The sequence below is a fragment of the Hylobates moloch genome, unplaced genomic scaffold, assembly GCF_009828535.3.
Source record: "Hylobates moloch isolate HMO894 unplaced genomic scaffold, HMol_V3 SCAFFOLD_12, whole genome shotgun sequence".
NCBI lineage: Eukaryota > Metazoa > Chordata > Mammalia > Primates > Hylobatidae > Hylobates > Hylobates moloch.
Genome location: NW_026652287.1, coordinates 34,938,469 through 34,951,802, shown reverse-complemented (window position 1 = coordinate 34,951,802; position 13,334 = coordinate 34,938,469). Strand labels below are relative to the sequence as shown.

The 13,334-nt window shown below is 57.5% G+C and overlaps 1 protein-coding gene across 1 annotated transcript in view; it reads right to left on the bottom strand.

The window, feature by feature from the left end:
* Positions 1–7,879, bottom strand: part of LRRC4B (leucine rich repeat containing 4B) — a 50,753-nt gene extending 42,874 nt beyond the window's left edge. The window contains exon 1 of the mRNA XM_032169021.2: positions 7,388–7,879. The gene's annotated coding sequence lies outside the window, so the exon portion shown is untranslated. The remainder of the gene's footprint in view (positions 1–7,387) is intronic.
* Positions 7,880–13,334: the final 5,455 nt, after the last annotated feature.

Below are 13,334 nucleotides of genomic sequence, written 5' to 3'. Positions count from 1 at the left end.
CCAGAAGATCCTCCTTCTCCTTGTCTACCTCATCACACCATCCTGTGAAGAGGAAGGATGGAGGGGTGGAAAGAGTGTTGGTGTTGAGGAAAACTCTGGCTGGCCACTTTCTCCCTGTGTCCCCCACCCCAAGCTCTGCCTTGCGGTCTGTGAAGATAATGACACCTATTAATAGCTTGTTGGGGTTCCTGGTGACCATGTACAATGCTTGACACTTAAGTGACAGCTACATTAAAAGTTATCATTTATTCTCGGCCGGGTGCAGTGGCTCATGCCTGTAATCCCAGCACTTTGGGAGGCCGAGATCACTTTAGGTCAGGATCACTTTAGGTCAGGAGTTTGAGACCAGGCCGGCCAACACAGTGAAACCCCCGTCTCTACTAATAATACAAAAAATTAGCCGGTCGCGGTGGCGTGTGCCTGTAATCCCAGCTACTCAAGAGGTTGAGACAGGAGAATTGCTTGAACCTGGGAGGTGGAGGTTGCAGTGAGCCAAGATAGCACCACTGCACTCCAGCCTGGGTGACAGAGCAAGATTCCGTCTTAAAAAAACAGAAAAAGTTATTTATTCTTACGGGTCAGAAGAATAAACAGTTTTCCCATTCCATGACTCAGCCCCTTCCCCACCCAACCCCGCCACTTCTCCGCCATTGTAAATCCAGCATTTCTGGCTGGATCAAAACCACTCTTCGTCAAGGAGTGGGGGGCCCATGGGATCACATTTGGGGTCTTTGCCCTTCCCGCAACAAGATCCTACAACCCGAACGTCAGTGAGGGCTGATTCTCTACTGTGAGAATCAGCACGGGGAGTCCTTTCCCTTCTGGTGCTTTAGAGGCATAAACAAGATTGAGAACCTGACAGCCCCTGAGTTACAGGAGCTTCAATGCCTTCAAAAGTCTAATCCTGTTGGCCGTGGTGGCTCATGCCTGTAATCCCAGCACTTTGGGAGGCCAAGGCAAGAGGATCACATGAGCTTAGGAGTTCCAGACCAGCCTGGGCAACATAGTGAGAACCCCCTCTCTATAAAAAATACAAAAATTAGCTGGGTGTGGTGGTGCACGCCTGTAATCCCTGCTACTTAGGAGGCTGAGGCGGGAGGATCGCTTGAGCCCAGGAAGTCAAGGCTGCAGTGAGCTGTGGTTGTGCCACTGCACTTCAGTATGGGTAACAGAGCAAGACCCTGTTCTCCCCCAACCCCAAAAGTCTAACCTTCTACGAGTGTATTGTTATTAACAACCTAATTATTGTGATTATTAACAATTTTATGGCCGAGTGCAGTGGCTCCCACCTGTAATCCCAGCACTTTGGGAGACTGAGGCAGGTGGGTCACTTGAGGCCAGGAATTTGAGACGAGCCTAGCCAGCACAGTGAAACGGTGTCTCTACCATAAAAGACAAAAAAAAAAAAAAAATTATCCAGGTGTGGTGGTGCGTGCTTGTTGTCCCAGCTACTCAGGAGGCTGAGGCAGGAGAATTGCTTGAACCCAGGAGGCAGAGGTTGCAGTGAGCCGAGATCACGCCACTGCACTCCAGCCTGGGCGACAGAGTGAGACCCTGTCTCAAAAAAAAAAAAAAAAAATCGAATTTCCACTTGGAGGGCCCAATGACCAGTGCATTCTCCTCTCTTGGCCTCAGTTTCCCCCTCTGTAAAGCAATAGTCTCATGGAGGGAAGCGACCTGCAGGGCGGCCCACACCAGGGTTTGGAGTCCCGGCTCTGCTATTTCTAGGTGTATTATTTTGGGCAAGGGACCGAACCTCTCTGGGCCTCAGTTTCCCCATCTGTCAAACCAGAGATGATGACCGTGCCTCCTTGCAGGGTTGCCCCAGGAATACATGGAAAAAATCCATATAAGGGGCTGAGCACTGAGCCTGGCTCATGGAATGCTCTCAATCAGTTAGCTACAACCATGATCATCTCCAGCTCTGGAGACAGGGTTCGAGGCAAGGGGAGGGCCAATCTCCTCTGTGTTTACCACCTGGGGCTGGCCTCTCAGTGGAGCTGTGGCTGCACAGCCTTCTGACCTTTGTTGTAGTGTTTGAACAAGAGCTCTGGGGCCTAAGCTCAACTCCCTGGGCTGGCGCAGCATCTGGGGGGCACAGTGAGCCTGGGAGTGCCTGGGGCTGCTGCCCCCTCCCACCCTGCCTCACTCTCTTCCTCCTCTCCATCTAGGATTTTTTTTTTTTTTTTTTTTTTGGCGATGGAGTTTTGCTCTTGTCATCTAGGCTGGAGTACAACGGCATGATCTCGGCTCACTGCAACCTCTGCCTCCTGGGTTCAAGCGATTCTCCTGCCTCAGCCCCCTGAGTAGCTGGGATTACAGACTCACACCACCACACCTGGCTAATTTTGTATTTTTGGTAGAGACAGGGTTTCACCATGTTGGCCAGGCTGGTCTCAAACCCCCGACCTCAGGTGATCCACCCGCCTCAGCCTCCCCAAGTGTTGAGGTTACAGGTGTGAGCCACTGTGCCTGGCCTGTCTCTGTCTAGGTCTCTCAACCTCCCACCAGGATCCCAGATACTACCAGACACCCCCCGTTCTCACTCTCAGCAGCCCTCCTGGGGAACCAGCAGTCCCCTGGGCTCCTGCCTGCCTCCTGCGGCGAGCCCCCACCAGCCCCTCTCGTGGGTCTCCAAGGCAGCCCCCCCACCTCTGCCTGCCATGACAACAGTTGCGCGTGGGTTTCCAGGCAACAAGGGGCAACCTGCCACTCTTCTTACTCTCCTGCCACTCCCTGTCTGGTGGAGCCAGCCCAGCCTCAGGAACTGGGACTGGAAGGAAAAGGAGGTTCTCCCCAATGGGGACAGAGGGTCTCCAGACTCAGAGTTAATGAGGTTTCCTGTACCCCGCCAGAGAGGACACAAAGACGTGCCCCCTTCACCCAGCAAGGGTGATGGTGGAGGGGCTGCTGCTGGGCTTGAGCGCTGCCAGGCACAAAGGGGAGCCCTGTCCTTTGCACCCCTATCTGGAGGTGAGGCCCTCCCTCCTGAAACAGGGTCCGCACACCAGGTCCTCTAAGGCAGCCCCTGCTCTCCACCTTCTCTGGGGCCAAATGTGCAGCCTGGTGTACAGAGAAGCCTACCCCCTGCCTACGGGCTGTGATGCCACACGCTGGGGACAAGAGTGTGGGGTCTGTGGCCCACCGCAGCCATCAGCCAGCTGAGAAGGACAGGCTGCAACATGGTGGCTTCACGCAACGCTGACTCTCCCACACTGTGAGGGCCTGGTAGTTTCACAGCAGACCCTGGCCATGGAGAATGGGCGTGTGCTCTGCGCCCTGGCAGTCTTAAGAACCACTTTTCCCAGAGAAGGACAAGAGTCTTCCTGCTCTTGGCAAGGGAAGGAGGCCATTTAAGTGGAAACAGGGCCCAGTCAAAGTGAGGCTTGGAGTTAGGGCAAACTGATGGGGAGATGAAGGAGGAGGGGCAGAGAGAGGACCCGGCAAGGGAAACCAAGGGAAGGAGAGTGGAGAGGGTGACCGGGCACAAAGAGACGGAGCAGAGAGGAAGAGGAGCCAAGAGCAGAGGTTGCAAACTCCTCTGTCTACAGAGCCCAGCAGGGAAGATGATCACGATGCTGGTTAGGGGGGAGAGTGGGGCGTGGTGGCCCTGAGCACCTGAGCACAACCCACAGTTATCCAGGGGGGAGACGATTCCAAAAGCTGACAGTCTAGATTTTTATGCGAAATCTCTAATTTAAAAAATGTTGGCAACAAATTAAACATGTTGAAAGCACTGGGGGAAAATAACCCTCTTGGGCCGCCCGGAGGACCCCAGTGTAAGTGAGTCCTCAGGGATGTGGGGAGAGGGAGCCACAGGGAAGGAGCAGGGGAGGCGGGGAGGCAGACAGGCTGGCAGGAACAGCAGCAGAGGTGAGGGCGAGTGACACAGAGGGACAAAGGAGAGAGGCACAGAGAGCGGCATCGAGCAGAGACAGAAATAGGCAGGTTTCACAGCAGATGGGGTGGGAGAGGGAAAGACCGATGAATGAGTCCACAGACTAGAGGGATGGGCCAGGCCAGCAAGACACTGGGGGCTGGGAGGGCGAAGGGTCAGTCCCAGGGAAGATGAGGGGAGATGGAGAGGCGAGATGGCTTGACAGAGACAGGAGGTCCAGGTGACACCTTGAGACAGATGCCCGGCCAGAGAGAGTGGGGTGGGAAGGGGTGGGATGTAGGGAGAGGATGGAGAGAGAGAGCCGGTGTGAGCTACACAGCAGGTGTCCTAGCAGGTGAGACGGTGATTGAGGGGGTGGGGCTGGCAAGAAAGCAGGGCCGGGGTTCCGGAAGGGACTGAGGACTCAGTGGCCACCACCCCCCAATCCCCAACCCACAGCACCTCTGCCTTAAGATCAGCCTCTCTGCCTGGGCCCCGAGGGTGTGTGTGCGGGCACATGTGTGCACGGGCTCTGCTTGTGAGAGGTGCCAGCGCCCTCTGATACCTGATGTCTTAATTCTGCTGACCTCTCGGACGGTGAGGAGGTCCTTGAGGAGCCCCGTGGTGAGAGGAACACTCTCCGGGCTGTCTCTGAGTGGGATTAAGGGTGACTGCTGGAGCCCGATGGGGCTGGCCCTCCCTGCAGTGCACACACGTGCCCCCCACGCTGGCACTAGGTTTGGTGTGCGCGCGGCTCTGTGACTGTCTTAGCGGCACCTGGGGCTGCCTCTGTAGCTCTGGGGCCACCTCCTTGCCTTTTGCCTTGTGTCTGTCCCTGAGCGTGAGGCCATGAGGCCACAGGACCACAAGGCAAGGGCCTCCTGTCTTTGTCTCTCCCTCCAGGTCTGTGTACGAAGGACTGTGTGTGTCTCTGTGTGACACACGACTACAGGTCTGGGGACTGCTCCCTGTCTCTCCTGACCACTGGCTGACTGAGTGTGGGGGCTGCGTCTGCAACTGGGCCTCTCCGGTTCCACGTCGGGGTCTCTGGCTGCCAGTGAATGACTGTGTGCTCGTGTGTGTGTGTGTGTGTGTGTGTGTGTGTGTGTGTGTGTACCTGCCAGGGGAATCAATCTTTGCCTCCACGTGCCCCGTGTCTTCCTCACACGCTCCCACTCTGTCGCTGACTTGGGGTCCCTCTGACAAGTCAGAAGCGGCCTCTAATCCCCCAGAGCTCTGGTGGCCAGTGTCCCCCGCTCCCTGCTGGCCCCGGCAGGCACCCCGTGGGTCTGTCCCACCCTCCCCGAGTCTGTGGCTCCCCGCGTCTCTGCCTCACCCGCGTGTCTGCTCTCTGGGTGGGAGTGGCATGTGTCCCCAGCTCCCTGACTCTTTCTTTCGGAAATTAAGTGAGTAACTCCGTGACTCCGTGCTGATGCCCTAATTGCCTGTATGTCTGTTTCGGAGGCTGGGTCCCTTCTCTCCCTCTGTGCCTCCCTCCCTGGCTTCCACCCTTCCCTTCCTTGTATCTCTCTCCCCGCCTTTCGGCGGCTTCACTCTCTGTCCCTCCTTTCTCTGTGCGCTTTTGGACAATCCGGTGGCCAGGAGGAGAGGAGCCCCAGGGAGGAGGAGGAGGAGGAGGAAGGTGGGAAGGGGAAGTGGAGGCTGCGGAAAGGCAGGTTAGAAGGCGAAGGCTGCGGAAGATGCTACAGGAAGAGGGACGTGCGGTCCTGGCCGCGGTCCGGGGGTGGGGGGCGGGAGTTTTCAGGCTCCTGGACCAGGAGGGAAGCCGGCTCCGGCTACTCCCAGCTGCCTGGAGCCCGAGTTCCTGTCTGGCGGCTGCGCGGCCGGGACTTGGGATGTGAGGCGCATAGCAATGGGGCGCTGCGGAGGCGCCACTGCAGCTCCCAGCTGGAGAGGGGGGCGGGGAGGGGGCCGAGGGGCAGCCCCGAGGCTCCCTTTCCCCTCCCCCTTCCCAGCTGGGCTCTCCCCAGGGGAATTCCCCACCCCGAGAGAAAGTCACCAGAGGCTGCGGGGAGGGGGCAGGGAGGAGGGGAGGGCGCCTAGGAGGAGAGCAGAGGTGAGGAGGTCTGGGGAAGGAGATGGGGGTGCAGAGAGGAGGCGAAGGGGTGGAGGGATGGGCAAGAGGCCATCCTGGGCTCTGGAGACTGGGAGTCCTGGAGAGAGACTGGCTGGGCCCCTGGCAGGACAGGACCCCAGGGAGGCAGGGGCATAGAGATGGGGGGAACCCTGAGAGCCCGGGATTGATGGTGAGTTGGAAGGAGAGGTTCCCAAAAGGAGAGAGCTAGGATTGCGGGGGGTCTGAGATTGGGGAGTACTATGGGGTGAGGAGACAACGATGGAGGGGGTCTCTGGGTGAAGAAAGGTCATAGAAGGAGGTTTCAGAGTGATGGGCTAAGGAGAAGGCGACTGGGGGTGCTGGGGAGAAAGGGGAGAGGCTGGGGTGCAAGGCCCAAAGAGGGGCGGGGAGGGAGTGGGAGGAGGGAGCTGGAGGAGAGGGCGGCTGAAGTGAGGGTCTCCTGGACAGAGGGTCTGGAGAGGCATATCTGGGGGATTGTCAGGGATGGGGGTTAGAGAATCCTGAGGAACAGGTGCCGTGTCTTAGAAGGTCCTAGAAGAGCAGGTGTGAGGGTCGGAAGCCTGGGGAGGAGGCAGCAAATGGGGGGCGGGGGTCTCCAGGAGGAGAGGTTTCCAGGAGGGGAGGGCGGAGGGAGGTGGGAGAGGCAGTGGTCCTGGAGAGACACGTGCCCAAGGATAGAAGGCCCCAAAGCCTAGTGGGGTCAGGGAACGGGGGTCTTGGAGAGAGGGAGGGGCAGGGGTCCGAGCCGCCCACCGGGAGAGGCGGGGTGACCCCAGAGGCAGAAGGGCTGAAGACTGGGGAGGGGGTTGTCTCACTCCCCAATCACCCCCTCCGTCTTTCCCATTTTCACTTCCCAAACTCCCCGGTTCTCCCCGGTTGCCACGGCAACCGCTCTTGCCAGGCGCGGTCACCAAGGAAACCCCGTGCCCGCCTCTCCCCCCTCCCCATCACTGGCGTGCCCCCCCCACCCCAAGCAGCAGCGGTGTGGAGGGTGGGAGGGGCCATGGGGAGAGGAAGAACCCGGACTCCCGCCCCAGAAAGGGGGGCCCGGACCTACGCCCCGAGAGACCTACGCCCGGAGAGCCCCCCACCCTAAGCCTACTTCCTCAGCCCCACAGCTGGATACGCAGCGACCGCCGGACGCACCCCCCACACCCTGTCCCCAGGCAGCGGCGACAACCCTCCCCCCCCCACAGCACAGAACTCGCCCGGCCCGGAGAACCCCCACCCAGTCGCCTCCCCCACCGGCTTGTGCCTCCCATTAGGCCCCGCCCCCTGTCCTCTGCCATCCCCCCCATTCCGGAGGAGGCCTAAGACCACTGTCCCCCAATTAGAGAATGGCCCCCCACCCACCCCCCGCGGTTCCGCCTCCGGCCCCCGCCCCCGACCCGTGCCCCTTGGCAGCTACTCACAGCGAGGAGAGGGGTTCCTTCCGGGGGGCAGCATGCCCGGCCGGTGGGGGGAGGACCCCCCCAATGAGGCTCAGGAATTTGGGGTGCAAGGCCCGCTGCGGGGAGGCGCGGGGGGCGGGGCTGCGGCCGGGCCTGGAGCCTCTCGCGCTCTCCCCCCTCCCCGGCTCCTGGGTGGGGAGGGGGCTTCCGCAGCGGCGGCGGTGGGGCTGGGGGGGCCGCTCTGCCTCCTCGCCTCGCGCCCGCCTGCCGTCCGGCCCGGCGCCCTCGCCCGCCGCCCGCCTTCCTTCTTGCCTTCCTTTCTTTCCTTCTTTCTCTCCTGGCTTCCTTCCTTCCAGCCTTCCTTCCTTCCTTCCTCCCTCCTCGGGCCCGCCGGCGCCGCTCTCCCCCCACCCCACCCCCCCCCAGGCCCCGGCCCCGGCCCCGGCCCCCGCCTCGGACGGTGCGGCAGCGACCGAGAGCAGCCGAGAGCGGCGGAGACGGGAGCGGAATACTGATGATGGTGGGAGCCGGCGGGCGGAGGGAGGGAGCAGGGAGGGAGGCCCGGGAGGAGAGGAGGGGGGAGAGAGGGAGGGGAGGGAGGGCAGCGTGGAGAGGGAGGAAGGAAGGAGGGGGGAAGAACCAGAGAGGATGGGAGAGGGAGGGAAGAAAGGAGAGGGAGACGGGAGGGAAGGGGAAAGGGGGAGGAAAGAAGAGGGAAGGGGAGGAAAGAAGGAAGGAAGTGGGAAGGGGGTGGAAGAAAGAAGAGGGGGAGAAAAAGGGGAGGGAGCAGGGGAGAGAGGAGGGACAGGGGAGAGGGTGTGGGAGGGGAGGGGAGGGGGTAACTCCTACAATAAGGTCCTGGATGAAGGGGAGGGGAGGGCGGGGGAGCAGGGGGAGTGGGTAGAGGAAGAGGAAAGGAGGGAGAGGAGGAGTGGAGGGAGAGATGGGTAGAGAGATGGGCAGGAGAGGCCCAGGGGCAGGGAAGTGAGGGGAAAGAGGAGGTAGGGAAGGCCTAACTTTTGAGGGCTGTAGGGGACAGAGGGGCCTGGAGGGCAGCGGGGTCTGTGGGGAGAAGAATGGGGGGGTGCGGCGTGTGTTGTCAGGAAGAGCAGGGGAAGCTGGCAGGACCCGGAAGAGGCAGGAGGATGTAAGTCGGACAGAGATGAGAGGATGGAAGAGGGAGGGAAGGACCCGTCGGGGGGAGGGGGGAGGAGAGAGATCTCGAGGAGCGGGGGGAGGAGAGAAGCTGGGGAGCTGGAGCTTTGAGGGCCCAAGACTGGGTGGCAAGAGCCCGGGGAGTAGACAGAGTAGGGGAGGGGACAGAGGGCCTTTCTTGAACCCCACTGTATGCCTGCTTCGTCAGCCCCTCCACCTCATGAAGAGAAGAACCTTCAAACCCATTTTCCAGAAGAGACCATTGCGGCTCTTGGAGGAGCCAGGATGGGGTTTGAATGCAGTCCTGGGCTGGGGGTACCCTGAGGGAGATAGAGAATAGGTCAGTTCCTAGCTTTCGTCCCTGGTCCGGCCCTGGCAGGTGGAGGCGCCTGGGAGGGGCAGAGGGCACAGCCTGCAGCCTCCCTACTCACTCTCCTCTCACCTCCCCCAGGTGTTGGCAGCGGGTGCTGGGGACGCATTTAGAGCTGTGAAGCTGAGCTGCATCTTGGATGCAGGGAGGGGGAGGGTGGATGCAGAGGCCTCTGGGAGGTCATTGTGACCCTCCCCTCTACCTCCCCGGTCCACTACCCCAAAAGCTTGGGCCCCAAGGAAGGGGGACATCGGGAATCAGGGGCAGAGAAACCCAGAAGGAGAGGTGGCCCCTGTCCAGGACACTGAAGATCCTTCCAGATGTTAAAATTAGCACAGAAGTTTCACCCCTTCCTTGTTATCCCCCAAAACGCTGACTAATAACTGAGGACTCAGGAGAGAGAGAAGAAAGATGAAGGTTCCTTCTTTCAGTGCCCGGGGACCCGGGACAGACTCTCCCTCTTCCCCTTCTCCTCGGAGAGCCCCAGGGAGGGAAAGTGTGGCCGTAACCCCGCAGGCAGAGCCTGGGATGAGTCGGGGTTGGAAGCTGGAAGGAAAGTGGGCCAGACACATCTATAATGAGCCAGGGTTCCCGAGAGAAGCCAGGTCACAGATGGGTTCGGAAGAGGCGGTTTTGGGTGGCCGCTGGTGGGTGCTGAGCCCTGAGAGCTGCCGAGAGGGGAAACTGAGAAGGGGCCGGGCAAGGGCCAGGGAGTGGCAGGTGGCTGTGGCCCTTTGGGTTTCACCCGCCCCTGGGCACTGCTCAAGTCTCGTTTTTGAGACTGGACCAGTGAATGTGTATGTGCACCAGGGTCCAGCACAGAGTAGGCCAGGACCAATGGTGACACCAGCAAAATAGAATCACATGGTGGCAGCCTGTGGTTCCTGCTGGTCCCCCACAGGCCAGATGCTGTGCCCAGCACCTCACAAGCATGGCATCAATCCTGCAACCACGAGGTACCAACTCCTAGGGACGGTGGTACCTGGTGGGCACAGGTGAGAGCAGGCCCCTGATGAGCCCCGAGTTAACCCTTTCATTACAAGAGGGTCTCGGCCGGGCATGGTGGCTCGCACCTGTAATCCCAGCACTTTGGGAGGCCGAGGCGAGCAGATCACTTGAGGTCGGGAGTTTGAGACCAGCCTGGCCAACATGGTGAAACCCCGTCTCCACCAAAAATACAAAAATTAGCCAGGCATGATGGTGCGCGCCTGTAATCCCAGCTACTCAGGAGGCTAAGGCATGAGAATCACTTGAACCCGGGAGGTGGAGGTTGCAGTGAGCCGATATCACATTATTGCACTGCAGCCTGGGTGACAGAGCGAAACTCAGTCTCAGAAAACAAACAAACAAACCAAGAGGGTCTCAGGTGAGAGGCCAAGCTGTGTCAGGTGGGGCGGTTAGAGAAGCAGGGAAGTATTCCAATATTTTAACAACCAGCGAACCCTCTCGGTCCATGCAGCCTAGGTCTTAGCCCTTCCTGGAGGGTATGACTGCCCCTGTTTTACTGAAGGAGAAATGATTTGCCATCAACCCCCAGAGCTCATCAATGGCCTTCAGCACCGGGCGCCGTTCAGCCCAGCTTTTTTTTGTATTTTGGTAGAGATGGGGTTTCACCATGTTGCCCAGGGTGTCTCGAACTCCTGTGCTCAGGCAATCCACCCGCATCAGCCTCCCAAAGTGCTATGATTACAACCATGAGCCACCACGCTCAGCCGCATTAGTGGCTTTATAACACAGGTTTGGCCAGGCATAGTGGCTCAGACCCTTAATCCCAGCAATTTGGGAGGCCGAGGTGGGAGGATCACTTGAGCCCAAGAGTTTGAGAGCAGTCTGGATAATATGGCAAAACCCATAAAAAATACAAAAAATTAGCTAGTATAGTGGCATGTGCCTGTAGTCCCAGCTACTCAAGAGGCTGAGACGGGAGGATCGATTGAACCTGGGAGTTGCTGGTTCCAGTGAGCTGAGACTTCACCACTGCACTCCAGCCTGGGGGACAGAGTGAGATCCTGTGTTAAACAACAACAACAACACAACAACAAAAAAACTCAGAAGTTTGAGTGAGCTGTATTCCCTTTTGCTATGTGAAGACACAGCAAGAAGGCACCATCAATGAGGAACAGCCCTTCCCCACACACTGAATCTTCTGGCGCCTTGATCTTGGAATTCCCAGCCTTCAGAACCGTGAGAGAAAATTCCCATTGTTTATAAATTACCCAATCTAGGCCGGGCGTGGTTGTTCGCACCTGTAATCCCAGCAGTTTGGGAGGCCAAGGTAGGCGGATCAGTTGAGGTCAGGAGTTCAAGACCGGCCTGGCTAATATGGTGAAACCCTGTCCATCTCTACTGAAAATACAAAAATTGGCTGGGCATGGTGGCGGGTGCCTGTAATCCTAGCTACTCAGGAGGCTGAGGCAGGAGAACTGCTTGAGCCCAGGAGGTGTGGAGGTTGCAGTGAGCCAAGATTGTGCCACTGCACTCCAGCCTGAGTGACAGAGCAAAACTCTGTCTCAAAATAAATAAATAAATTTAAAAAATTACCCAATCTAAGGTATTTTTCTGTAGCAGCCCCAATGGACGAAGACACTGTGCCTCTAATCCAAACCCCAACCCTCACTGTTAGGAGAGATGAGTGGCCACTGAAACAGAAGCAAAGAGCTGGGTGCTCCATCCTCACAGCAGGGTAACATCCCTATTGCCCGCTTGTCTGGTTTCCAGAAAGTCTGTATTTGTCCTGAGTCAGTGTGACAGGCTACATTTCCTGAAGACGGCTGTAATCATCGCCCGGTCCCTCAGGCTCTTCTTACGACGAGACTGACACTTTCCCCTGTCTCATCCCATCAAAGTGCTGGTTGGCAGTGAGGTATACCCTTGATAAATAAAAGCCCTTGAAACTGGGAGGGCTTTTGTGACTTTTTCAACCAATGGCCTGTGGCCGCCAAAAAGATGTAGCTTCTGCTTTATTTGCTAAAATATTAACTCCAGCCTTTGGCAGCTCTGTGAGCTGACTGACTGCCCTGAAGTAGTTATACTGTGAGGTGGCTCAGACTAACCTGATATAGTTGGGTATTTTTTTATTTTTTTTTATTTTTTGAGGCAGGGTCTCACTCCGTCACCCAGGCTGGAGTGCAGTGAGGCAATCATGGCCTACCACAGCCTTGACCCAAGGGGTTCAAGTGATCCTCCCACCTAAGTCTCCCAAGTAGCTGGGACTATAGGTATGTGCCACCACACATGCCTAATTTTTAAGCTTTTTGTAGAGATGGGGTCTCACTATGTTGCCCGGGCTGGTCTCAAATTCCTGGGCTCAAGCTGTCCTCCTGCCTTGGCCACTCCAAGTGCTGGCATTACAGGCATGAGCCACACCTGGCCAAGTTTAGATACTTGTCCCTTCCAAATCTCATTTAGAAATGTGATCCCCAATGGTGGAGGTGGGGCCTGGGGGGAGGTGTCTGGGTCCCAGAGGCAGACCCCCTCATGAATGTCTTGGTGCCATTCCTGCAGTGATGAATGAGTTCTTGCTCTGTTAGTTCACTGAGATCTAGTTGTTAAAAAGGGCCTGGCGCCTCCCTCCTCACTGTCTTTTTTGCTCCTTCTCTCACCATGTGACATACCAGTTTTCCCTCCCCTTTCACCCTCTTCTGTGATTGAAAGCTTCCTGGCCGGGTGCAGTGGTTCACGCCTGTAATCCCAGCACTTTGGGAGGCTGAGGTGGGAGGATCGCCTGAGGTCAGGAGCTGGAGACCAGCCTGGCCAACATGGCAAAATCCCATCTCTACTAAAAACACAAACATTAGCCAGCCATGGTGGTATGCACTGGTAGTTCCAGCTACTCAGGAGGCTGAGGCAGGAGAATTGCTTGAATCCAGGAGATGGAGGTTGCAGTGAGCCAAGATCGCACCACTGCACTCCAGCCTGGATGACAGAGCAAGACTCCGTCTTGGGAAAAAACAAAAACAAAAACAGAGCATCACTTACGAAGTTTTCTTGCTAAGAGCATTTAAAGTAAATCTAATTAAGCCCCAAGACCTATGGTTCCCAAACTAGATGCCAAGACACCCTGGGGGGACTACAGCAAATTCATAGCAGGCCACAGCAGTGCTATGCTGGCAAACGTTTGCCAACCGGTTCTCAACATTCAGTAGAGAAAATATGTACTTTTTTTGCTTCCGTTTGGAAAGCCAGCACTCGCTGGCTCCAGCACACAACTGGTTACAGGATCTTTAAATTTTTCGAGTGAAACACACTGATGGTTGACATCTCTTAGACACCACCATGACCTCATGGCTTGGGACAGTCCACAGTTTCAACATTAGATTATGCTACATTTGGGGAATGATATTATCTCTGTAAAGCTGAGTTTTTGGCAGTTCCGTGATTAAAAGCAAGCACTACACGTTTGTGGAACAGGAAAGGAGGGTGGTGGTGTACAATCTAATTCCA